General features: G+C 38.6%; 1 protein-coding gene across 1 annotated transcript in view; it reads right to left on the bottom strand.

Moving 5' to 3' along the window:
• LOC115205748 (protocadherin-11 X-linked) overlaps positions 1 to 13242 on the bottom strand; it is a 332013-nt gene that overhangs the window by 115942 nt on the left and 202829 nt on the right. The gene's annotated exons all lie outside the window — the stretch shown is intronic.

Below are 13242 nucleotides of genomic sequence, written 5' to 3'. Positions count from 1 at the left end.
TGCTGTAAATGAGCACGTGTTCTCAGTCAATTTACCCAGTAAAATAAGGGTTAAATAAATAAACAAATATCTGTGCTTTGACAATGATAATAGTGAAGGTTTTAAAATGCCCTCACCATATGTTATAGATTGAAACAACATGCTGTTCCCCGGATATAAGGACAGTACAGGTCAGTAGACATTACGTCTGAGTCTGTGTCCCAAATTACACAATATCCCCTACTGTATGTACTGCACTACATTTGACCAGAGCAGCTATATAGGGAATAGGGTGCAATTTGGGACGAGTCACCTGGAAATACAACCCCTCTGATGTGGAGCCTGTTCAGCCTTCGGGGGAGATATTGATGCACAGTTATTTCGGTCAATAAGTCCTTCTAAAGCCGAGCAAAACCCATCCTCATCCGTGAGACAGTCTGAATGTGAAAAATGAGAAAGGAAGGGATGAGACTGAGTGCATCAATCTATTCATAGTGTTATATCTTAAAGGGAAATGAGTGAAACCAACTCTGACCTCAGGCCTTCTTAAATGCAGATGTCAACGGAAAGGGAAAGGAGAAAGGGGGATACCTAGTCAATTGTACTACTGAATGCATTCAACTGAAATGTGTCACAGTAACATACACTGAGTGTACAAAACATTAAGAACACCTGCTGTTTCCATGATCAACTGAACAGGTGAATCAAATCAAATCAACGGTTTCTTTTTTTTTTGTAACATGTGCCAAATACAACAGGTGTAGACCTTACAGTGGAATGCTTACACGCCCTTAACCAACAAATACCTAAAAAATGACAAATAAATAAAAGTAACAAATAATTAAAGAGCTGCAGTAAAATAACAATAGCAAGGCTATATATAGGGGTGTACCGGTACAGAGTCAATGTGCGGGGACACCGGTTAGTCGAGGTAATTGAGGTAATATGTGCATGTAGGTAGAGTTCTTAAAGTGACTATGCATAGATAATAACATAGAGTAGCAGCGGCGTAAAGGAGACGGACGGACAGACGGACGGACGGACGGGAGGGACAATGCAAATAGTCTGGGTAGCCATTTGATTCGATTTTTAGGAGTCTTATGGCTTGTGGGTAGAAGCTGTTTAGAAGCCGCCTGGACCTAGACTTACCGCTCCGATACTGCTTGCCGTGCGGTAGCAGAGGGAACAGTCTATGACTAGGCTGGCTGGAGTCTTTCTTTGACCATTTTTAGGGCCTTCCTCTGAATCCAGGTGAAAGCTATGATCCCTTTTTGATGTCACTTGTTAAATCCACTTCAATCAGTGTAGATGAAGGGGAGGAGACACGTTAAAGAAGCCTTGAGACAATTGAGACACGGAATGTGTATATGTGCATCAGAGGGTGAATAGGCAAAACAAAACAGTGGAGTTTTTGAGTTTGTCAAGAACTGTAATACAGTTTCCCATGTGTATCAAGAATGGTCCGCTGCCAAAAGGACATCCAGACAACTTGACACAATTGTTGGAAGCATTGGAGTCAACATGGGCCAGCATCCCTGTGGAATGCTTTCGACACCTTGTAGAGTCCATGCCCTGAGAAATTGAGGCTGTTCTGAGGGCAGAAGAATGTTTCATACACTCAGTGTATACTGTATGTATCAACCTCTATTGCATTGACAATTTCATACAAATAGGTCCTTATAATTCAACATTTGTAGATTAATAATGCAATGTTATATATATATATAAGGTCCAGCTAGCAGGTTTTTGTTGTCAAAAGTCCAGTGTTCGAGCTATCTGAATCACACTTGCAAGGGAGAGGGATTTTTGTCACGGCTATCTATTACAAATGGCTTTAAATAATCTAACATCTACAACTAATGGCTTTAAATAATGTAACGTCTATGTATAACAAATGACTTTTAATGTTGTTATGTTTATGTACACTACCTTTCAAAAGTCTGGGGTCACTTAGAAATGTCCTTGTTTTTTAATGAAAAGCACATTTTCTGTCCATTGCAATAACATCAAATTAATCAGAAGTGCAGACATTGTTAATGTTGTAAATTACTATTGTAGCTGGAAACGGACGATTTTTAATGGAATATCTACATAGGCGTACAGAGGCCCATTATCTGAAACCATCACTCCTGTGTTCCAATGGCACGTTGTGTTAGCTAATCCAAGTTTATCATTTTAAAAGGCTAATTGACCATTAGAAAACCCTTTTGCAATTATGTTAGCACAGCTGAAAACTGTTGTTCTGGTTAAAGAAGCAAAAAAACTGGCCTTCTTTAGACTAGTTAAGTATCTGGAGCATCAGCATTTGTGGGTTCGAGTACAAGCTGAACATGGCCAGAAACAAATAACTTTCTTTTGAAACTCATTGGTCTATTCTTGTTCTGATAAATGAAGGCTATTCCATGCGAGAAATTGCCAAAGAACTGAAGATCTCGATCAACACTGTGTACTACTCCCTTCACAGAACAGCGCAAACTGTCTCTAACCAGAATAGAAAGTGGATTGGGAGGCCCCGGTGCATTACTGAGCAAGAGGACAAGTACAGTAGAGTGTCTAGTTTGAGAAACAGACGCCTCACAAGTCCTCAACTGGCATTTTCATTAAGTAGTACCCGCAAAACACCAGTCTCGATGTCAACAGTGAAGAGGCGACTCCGGGATGCTGGCTTTCTAGGCAGAGTTGCAAAGAAAAAGCCATATCTCAGACTGGCCAATAAAAATAAAAGATTAAGATGGGCAAAAGAACACAGGCGCTGGACAGAAGAACTCTGCCTAGAAGGCCAGCATCCCGGAGTCGCCTCTTCACTGTTGACGTTGAGACTGGTGTTTTGCGGGTACTATTTAAGGAAGCTGCCAGTTTCAGGACTTGTGAGGCGTCTGTTTCTCAAACCTGACACTCTAATGTTCTTGTCCTCTTGCTCAGTTGTGCACCAGGGCCTCCCACTCCTCTTTCTATTCTGGTTAGAACCAATTCATTAAAAAAATGTAACATCTACCTACCGTATATAACAAATCAAGTTAAATAATGCAACGTCTAGCTAAATAGCAAATTCATTTAAATAATGTAAGGGCTATCTATTTTATTTTTTATTTAACTTTTATTTAACTAGGCAAGTCAGATAAGAACAAATTCTAATTACAATGTCAGCCTACCAGGGAACAGTGTGTTAACTGCCTTGTTCAGGGGCAGAACGACAGATTTTTACCTTGTCAGTTCAGGGATTCAATCTTGCATTCCTTTGGTTACTAGTCCAAATCTCTAACCACTAGGTTACCTGCCGCCCCAATAAATATATACAAATGGCTTTAAATAATGTAACACCTATCTATAACTCCTGGCTTTAGATAATGTAAAGTCTATATGAAACAAATGGCTTTAAATAATGTAACACCTATCTATAACGAAAGGCTTTAGATAATGTAAAGTCTATATGAAACAAATGGCTTTAACTATTGCAATGTCCAGTATGTCCAGTCTAAGACATCATTAGATATGTCCGATATGTCCAGTATGTCCAGTCTAAGACATCATTAGATATGTCCAGTCTAAGATATTATTAAGCACCACATAACAGTTATTATGATGAAAGTAAACTGTACTTTAGCTGATAATGAAGCAAGGCGTTAATGAAGAATGTGTCCCTCTCTCTTGCACCTCCATTTATAGATGTCAGTTTAATATGCAGGGCAAGGTAGAATCCATTTTAGGAATCACAGCGTCAGTGAAATAAAACATAGTGGAATGTTGGCCTGGGCTTTTGTGCTGGGCTGTTTACCCCCTGCAGAGTTCAGAATACATTGTCCGGAGACAGGATGAAACTTGGCAGCTATTGATTCACTTCCAAACCAGACATGAGACTTTACCGAATACGTTAACATGTTGAGAATGGGTATTTTAATTGTACAGGTCTTTGAAACCCACTCAAGTCATCACGGTTGTGGTGGAGAATTTGAACTAGCAGCTCAACATAGAGAAGAGAGAATATATCCTGCCAAGTAGCTGATTTCCTTTTTTTTACCTAACTCCCTGAACTTTGATTTCCTATCCTAGGAAGGAGAGACCCTTTTAACTATCTGAGTTTTAAATAATAACATCACGTAGGACACACTATCAATAAATGGTGGATGTTTAAATGCAGTGTTGAATGCATTGTTATCACTGAAAGGTATCAGTTTCTCGTTAAAAAGTTGTATGATACCTCTTTTAAAAGTTCAGTACAAAAAGCTAATCAGGGATTTTAGGATGGCAGAGTTAATTTAACAAATAGACTCTAATAGATGCTCTTTGTGAGCCCAAACTAACAAGTTTGTTTCGAAGATGTAAATGATTTGATGTGAAGTATGTAGGTTTATGATTTACTCTACAGTATTATGTTGCCTTTAGGACCTAGCATGTTGGTATTATGGGCTACATATGCACAGTATCAACTTCAGTCAGTGCTTGGCAGCACAACAAAGTAACTCCTAATGCTCTCAAAAATAGGTTTCTAACAGGCTCTTCTAGAGAAGGACATTCCAGTGATTTGAGTTGATGCCACCAGATCAATAGCTTGTCTCTCAACCAAACCACTCATGTGGCATTTGAACCAGATGAAACACAGGCTCCCCTCCACATCACCTCTGAGAGACTCCCACTAAAATCCCTCTGGCTAGGATGGATATAGACGAGTCCATTTAAATCCCCCCAGACTCAGGCTGAGACCTTAACCGGTCAGGAAAAAAAAGAACAAACCAATCTGAAATAATCCTAAAAGGATCGGTGTAATCTTATGTAGGTTAATTCTGACTGTTGCTTCATTTAGCTCTGTTGCTGGCCCACTGGGGCAGATGCTGTAAAAAGTTCTGGGCGCCTGCGGCACTGAGGGCTTTTTATTTTGTTATTTATTTATTAAACGTAAGAAAATAGCAAAAGCAATCTGGTGTAAACATTCTAACAAAGCAGTTAGAGAGATACCTTCATAATGGTGAAATACAGACACTAATCAAACCCTAACAATGAAAGATGGATAACACAGGTAATTAAGATGAGGTGGCTAGATCAATGAAAGATGGATAACACAGTCAATAAAGATGAGGTAGCTAGATCAATGAAAGATGGATAACACAGGTAATTAAGATGAGGTGGCTAGATCAATGAAAGATGGATAACACAGGCAATAAAGATGAGGTAGCTAGATCAATGAAAGATGGATAACACAGGTAATTAAGATGAGGTAGCTAGATCAATGAAAGATGGATAACAAAGCAATAAAGATGAGGTAGCTAGATCAATGAAAGATAAATAACACAGGCCATAAAGATGAGGTAGCTAGATCAATGAAAGATGGATAACACAGGAAATAAAGATGAGGTAGCTAGATCAATTGAAGATGGATAACACAGGTAATAAAAATGAGGTAGCTAGATCAATGAAAGATGGATAACACAGGTAATAAAGATAAGGTAGCTAGATCAATGAAAGATGGATAAAACAGGTAATAAAGATGAGGTAGCTAGATCAATGAAAGGTGGATAACACAGGCAATGAAGATGAGGTAGCTAGACCAATGAAAGATGGATAACACAGGCAATAAAGATGAGGTAGCTAGATCAATGAAAGATGGATAAAAAATCAATAAAGATGAGGTAGCTAGATCAATGAAAGATGATAACACAGGCAATAAAGATGAGGTAGCTAGATCAATGAAAGATGTATAACACAGGCAATAAATATGAGGTAGCTAGATCAATTGAAGATGGATAACACAGGCAATATAGATGAGGTTGCTAGATCAATGAAAGGTGGATAACACAGGCAATAAAGATGAGGTAGCTAGATCAATGAAAGATGATAACACAGGCAATAGCGAGGTAGCTAGATAGAGTTCCATGTACAGTATACACGTTTTTAAAGCTGTGTTGTTTCTGAGAACTGCAAATCCTGCAAGCCCCACAATCAACAATAAAGTACGAGAACATATTTAGAAATATACTATATCATTACTAATCTGTGGCTAGCTAACTGCTATAGACTATATCAATACAGATCATTACTAAGCTGTGGCTAGCTAACTGAAATAGACTAAATCAATACATATCATTACTAAGCTGTGGCTAGCTAACTGAAATATACTATATAGATACTTATAATTACTAAACTGTGGTTAGCTAACTGCACAATATCTGAACTGCAGGTCTCTTCTCTCAGTATGTCTGTTCAGGGTTCCCCTGGTTGCTAATAACATTGTACTGCTAATTATGCATAATTCTAGTGGGCTGAATGGATACGATCACATTGCAAATGATAAGTCATTGGTCAGTGTCACAGTGTTTCCATAGAGAAATTTAACTGGGAATGGAGATTTGCACAAATGAATGTAATTAACAACCACATTCATTACTTCTAATTGCGTAACGTAATGACCGAAAGACAGATTGGATATGTTCATTGTACAGTGGAATATCATCCTCTTCCCTTAAGATATGACTGATTACAATGCTTCCTGAGAACTTTCTCTGTTGTTGTGACGTGAGGTGAATCTTTCCCAACTACTGACAGACGGCAGTTCTCTGAGCTAAAACAGACAGAGAGCACCACGCATAGAGGGGGGACACACGTCCATAACTGTTGAAATAGTTGAAACAGTACTACAAGTATGGTTTCATCAAAGTATTGCACCCGTACTGAACTCTGAAAGCCTTTAACCAGATTAAAGCACTCCGGAAGACAGGACGCATGTCATCCGTCTGTTTTTTTTAACATTACAATGAAGACGGGAAAGGTCATCAAATTGAAATCCAGGTCTGGAATAAATAATACCCTCCAAAAAGAATAATCGTGCTCATAATTACCCAGAAATCACTTAAGGGGGAAAGTGTACATCAAAAAACGTTTACTGTAAAACTACAACTGTAGGTCGATGTACGTTTAGATCTGTAATCCTCTTACTGTAAAACTACAACTGTAGGTCTATGCACGTTTAGATCTGTAATCCTCTTACTGTAAAACTTCAACTGTAGGTCTATGCACGTTTAGAGCTGTAATCCTCTTACTGTAAAACTACAACTGTAGGTCTATGCACGTTTAGATCTGTAATCCTCTTACTGTAAAACTACAACTGTAGGTCTATGTACGTTTTATATCTGTAATCCTTTTACTGTAAAACTACAACTGTAGGTCTATGTACGTTTTATATCTGTAATCCTCTTACTGTAAAACTACAACTGTAGGTCTATGCACGTTTAGATCTGTAATCCTCTCACTGTAAAACTACAACTGTAGGTCTATGTACGTTTTATATCTGTAATCCTTTTACTGTAAAACTACAACTGTAGGTTGATGTACGTTTTATATCTGTAATCCTCTTACTGTAAAACTTCAACTGTAGGTCTATGCACGTTTAGAGCTGTAATCCTCTTACTGTAAAACTACAACTCTAGGTCTATGCACGTTTAGATCTGTAATCCTCTTACTGTAAAACTACAACTGTAGGTCTATGTACGTTTTATATCTGTAATCCTCTTACTGTAAAACTACAACTGTAGGTCTATGTACGTTTTATATCTGTAATCCTCTTACTATAAAACTACAACTGTAGGTCTATGCACATTTAGATCTGTAATCCTCTTACTGTAAAACTACAACTGTAGGTCTATGTACGTTTTATATCTGTAATCCTTTTACTGTAAAACTACAACTGTAGGTTGATGTACGTTTTATATCGGTAATCTTATTATACTTACAGTGTATAAAAAGGATTGGCTTATTTTAATAGCCGCTTTAGATCTTAGAAAGGCATAAACTGTTCATTTGAAAACCATATTCCACAGAGTAAGAAATATCATTTTTGGTATTTTATCTTTCTCTCGTTGACTAAAATACACATCTACGAATGTTTTTAGCTGGTACTGTATGAAAGCTAGTGCTCTTAAATCCTCTGACTCATAATAATATAGGCCTAGAATAAGTACATTTATAAATTGTCCAGAGTACAAACTGTGTATTGTTTTGAACATTGTTGAAGGATTTATTTTTTATTTTTTGGGGGGGATTTTTTTAAAGGAATTTATTGTCAAGCTAGAATTTTCAGCAACTTAACTTTGTCTGAGAGCTTACAACCACATCATGACATGAGAACCCCGTCTTTCCCCAAAGCCTTTTAGTATGTTATTACCTAGGAATCCCACATAATAACATAATAACTATCCCTAAAACCCCCCACACAAGATTTGATTGTTTTTTTATTTTGGTAATGTTGATGCAAACTCAAAAGCTTAATTGATTTTAATAATGGGCCATCTCACTGAGAGAAATAACAATAATTATCATCACATCAAATACAGGGTGTCTGGAATGGCCGTTAACAGTGATGAGAAAGAAATGAACAGCTATGCTGTTGTATCGATCTACACATTTTCTCAAACTAATAATTTTTGACTTATTTGGAGAAAAACAGCAAACTGAGTCATATGATTATGAAGACCCTCATTAAGCCCAACTGACTGTTGCAGTCTACAGTCTGCCTGTTCAGATGCTGCAGAGTAGAATAGAATCAGTCTGCAATCTGCCTGTTCAGATGCTGCAGAGTAGAATTGAATCAGTCTGCAGTAGGCCTGTTCAGATGCTGCAGAGTAGAATAGAATCAGTCTGCAGTAGGCCTGTTCAGATGCTGCAGAGTAGAATATAATCAGTCTGCAATCTGCCTGTTCAGATGCTGCAGAGTAGAATAGAATCAGAACAAAAAGGCATGGACATATAGCTAACTAGGTAGCCATGTTCCTTTACAAAAGCCTTTTTGGCAGGCAGTACATTTGTTATTGATAACCGGCACACCATGGAACTACCTTGGCATAGTCCATAGCTAGGAGAAACACACAAACCAACTGTTACCTCCCTCGTTTCCATGGTGATAGATCTACGACACATCATCATGCACATCCGTCTGTATTTGAAGTTAAGTGCCAAAGCGTTGCGATATAACAACCCAAAGGGAAGGGTACGATTTAACATTGCGTTAAATGTTTTGGATGTGTACATTTATAAATGCCATCTGTTCGGTGGCTTGAAGGGTGGAGCTAATAACATACATGCTAATGACATTCATTTGTGCTTAAAATCTGTTTGCCAAGATGGGAGGAGGAGGAGGAGGAGGAGGAGGAGATATGAAAAACCTCAGAGCGTTGTATGGCGGAGACGACAACATAAGAGTGCTGACAGTCGGATAAAGTAAGTCTGGGGAAGGAAAGCAAAAGGCGCCATAAAATGAATGGCCTCCTAGATCATAAATAACAGAAACATAAATGTCTTATGAACTTTATTTCAAGAGCAGGGTGGTCTAATAAAGATTTTAAAAAGGAGTTGAGAAATGTATTGTCATAAGAAGGCCACATCCCCAGCCAGTTCACAGAGAGATACTCAGTCCAACGTTGACATTCAAGACCTTGCTCATACCAAGCACCTTTCAGAATACAAAGCCTTAGAAGTTGGCCTGTTTACTCCTATCCCTACACCCCTGTTTACTCCTATCCCTACACCCCTGTTTACTCCTATCCCTACACCCCTGTTTACTCCTATCCCTACACCCCTGTTTACTCCTATCCCTACACCCCTGTTTACTCCTATCCCTACACCCCTGTTTACTCCTATCCCTACACCCCTGTTTACTCCTATCCCTACACCCCTGTTTACTCCTATCCCTACACCCCTGTTTACTCCTATCCCTACACCCCTGTTTACTCCTATCCCTACACCCCTGTTTACTCCTATCCCTACACCCCTGTTTACTCCTATCCCTACACCCCTGTTTACTCCATCTCTCTGCCCTTTCCCCCATTCCTTCTTTCCCTTGTTCTTGCTTTTTACAAATTGAGACGACGAGATAAGAGATTGCCCCTACCATGGCAGCCTGCTACCCATTGATAAAACCATATCTAATTAATCTAGGGCCCCCCGTGACACCAATGCACTCATCTCTGAGTCTGTCAACAGAGAGAGAGAGAGAGAGAGAGAGAGAGAGAGAGAGAGAGAGAGAGAGAGAGAGAGAGAGAGAGAGAGAGAGAGAGAGAGAGAGAGAGAGAGAGAGAGAGAGAGAGAGAGAGAGAGAGAGAGAGAGAGAGAATCTGTCTCTTCATTTTCTCCTTTAGAACCAGGAACAAAAGTGTCACGTTTTATCTGTGAACTTTTTTGGGGGAGAGCATATTGGACTGGATGAGTCAGTTGTCTTCCCATGTTCTTGGCAAAACATACATGTCAACCGGTCTCCAGGTTTTCTTTACTTGTGTAGTAGCGATGTGTCCGGTGAATCAAACCTGTATTTTGCTACTTAACAAAAAACAACATATCTACAGCACTTAACTATTCTGGTACGTCATAAAACCAAGGTTACTTTTGAACATCATGAACTAGTCCTATTCTGCTATACAGCAATTCCTAGTACTTTGACATTAATTACATTTGGTGTGAGAGAAAATACAATGAAAAAGGGGACTATTTAACTACACAGTGTTAAGGACGACTTTCTGATCAAATGACTGGTCATGTTATTCTTCTTTTAATATTGCTTTCATTCCAGGACCACATGACATCAATGTAAGGATTATATATAAATATACATGTTTAAATTACCATGACATTCTCCAATCTCCAACTAACGTGCAGCACATTGTCTTCTAAGGGAATCGACCATGTAATAGAGACAGTATTTCACTGTTTGAGACGGCAGTTTAACGAAGTACAAGATGTTTACATCATTGAATATTAATCAAAAGGTGAGCAGCAATTACATCCAAATATAAATCATAATTACTATGAATCACCATTATCGTCATGGGTATGATTTTTATAGAAAGCAGCTGAGTAGGAGCAGGATGATTTGCTTGGATGGGGAAAATAACATCTTTCTAACTGGTTATTATCATCATCAGAGATGTCTCTCTATTCTGTTCGCTTGGTCTATTAACATCTATCTAACTGGTTATTATCATCATCAGAGATGTCTCTCTATTCTGTCCGCTTGGTTTAATAACATCTATCTAACTGGTTATTATCATCAGAGATGTCTCTCTATTCTGTCCGCTTGGTCTCACCAACAGAAAGCACATCACAAAATACAAAGATCCCAAATACTATGTATGTAAATTGCAGTCTATTGTCGGATGCCACCCATATTTTCTAATGTTTAACAAATGCATTCACATTCACACTAGTCCTGACACCCGAGGGTTCTGTCAGAGCAGCACCAGAGAGGACAGAGTCCTGACACCCGAGGGTTCTGTCAGAGCAGCACCAGAGAGGACAGAGTCCTGACACCCGAGGGTTCTGTCAGAGCAGCACCAGAGAGGACAGAGTCCTGACACCCGAGGGTTCTGTCAGAGCAGCACCAGAGAGGACAGAGTCCTGACACCCGAGGGTTCTGTCAGAGCAGCACCAGAGAGGACAGAGTCCTGACACCCGAGGGTTCTGTCAGAGCAGCACCAGAGGACAGAGTCCTGACACCCGAGGGTTCTGTCAGAGCAGCACCAGAGAGGACAGATGTATGCAGGCAGATGGAGGAGGAGCGGGTGTTCTCTCACTTATAGCCAAGACACAAAGGATACACTGTACATGTAGGTGCAGGCAAAACAACCAGTGTTCACCTTGTTCTGTCTTTGGAGGGGGAAAAAAAGTACGTAAAGAAGAAAATTGAGTCGCCGCTGACAACAGGAGACGTGGATGGTAATTCATCCATATCATTGATGTGTAGGACACAGACACAGGGAGAGGTAGGTAGTTGAGGGAGATCTATGCTGACTCCCCTCCCTATTGTTCTGTGATTATAGGGTGGAGGTTTTCTCAGAATCAAGGCAGATGCCATTGTGTTTTCAGGCAGCTCACGCGACCTTGTGACTCCTCTATTCTTCAAAACGTATTAGGGCTTTTCATCACAAGGTCAAAGAGAAAGTAACTACCAGATATTTAGATTGGAGTAGAAGATTGTAATCACCATTATAATTGAGATGCTGATAGAGTGCTCCTCCCTTAGTTAACCCCTTATATAATGCTGATAGAGTGCTCCTCCCTTAGTTAACCCCTTATATAATGCTGATAGAGTGCTCCTCCCTTAGTTAACCCCTTATATAATGCTGATAGAGTGCTCCTCCTATAGTTAACCCCTTATATAATGCTGCAAGAGGCTCATCCTATAGTTAACCCATTATATAATGCTGATAGAGACTCTTTATATAGTTAACCCTTTATATAATGCTGCTAGAGACTCTTTATATTGTTAACCACTTATATAATGCTGATAGAGACTCTTATATAGTTAACCCCTTATATAATGCTGATTGAGACTCTTATATAGTTAACCCCTTATATAATGCTGATTGAGACTCTTATATAGTTAACCCCTTATATAATGCTGATTGAGACTCTTTATATAGTTAACCCCTTATATAATGCTGATAGAGACTCTTATATAGTTAACCCCTTATATAATGCTGATAGAGACTCTTTATATAGTTAACCCCTTATATAATGCTGATAGAGACTCTTATATAGTTAACCCCTTATATAATGCTGATAGAGACTCTTTATATAGTTAACCCCTTATATAATGCTGATAGAGACTCTTATATAGTTAACCCCTTATATAATGCTGATAGAGTGCTCCTCCCTTAGTTAACCCCTTATATAATGCTGCTAGAGACTCTTTATATTATTAACCACTTATATAATGCTGATAGAGACTCTTATATAGTTAACCCCTTATATAATGCTGATTGAGACTCTTATATAGTTAACCCCTTATATAATGCTGATAGAGACTCTTTATATAGTTAACCCCTTATATAATGCTGATAGAGACTCTTATATAGTTAACCCCTTATATAATGCTGATAGAGACTCTTTATATAGTTAACCCCTTATATAATGCTGATAGAGACTCTTATATAGTTAACCCCTTATATAATGCTGATAGAGACTCTTTATATAGTTAACCCCTTATATAATGCTGATAGAGACTCTTTATATAGTTAACCCCTTATATAATGCTGATAGAGTGCTCCTCCTATAGTTAATTATAGAAGATAAAACATGATTAAGTAGAATTGCTAGTTTATTGGCCAGACCAAGCTGCTCTTAGCCAAGGGTCAGGTCTTTCTTGAAAATATATATATTTTGACCTCCTTATTTAATGGACTGTAGGGAAAATTGACCATAACATTTTATGTCCTTCTTGTTCAAGTACATAAAGATACAATAGCGTGCTCTTCTTATAAGATAAACCATGTGATGAATATATCA

This window comes from Salmo trutta, chromosome 13 (assembly GCF_901001165.1).
Source record: "Salmo trutta chromosome 13, fSalTru1.1, whole genome shotgun sequence".
Taxonomy (NCBI): domain Eukaryota; kingdom Metazoa; phylum Chordata; class Actinopteri; order Salmoniformes; family Salmonidae; genus Salmo; species Salmo trutta.
Note: the sequence above shows the minus strand (reverse complement) of the source record. Positions and strands in the feature narration are given on the sequence as shown.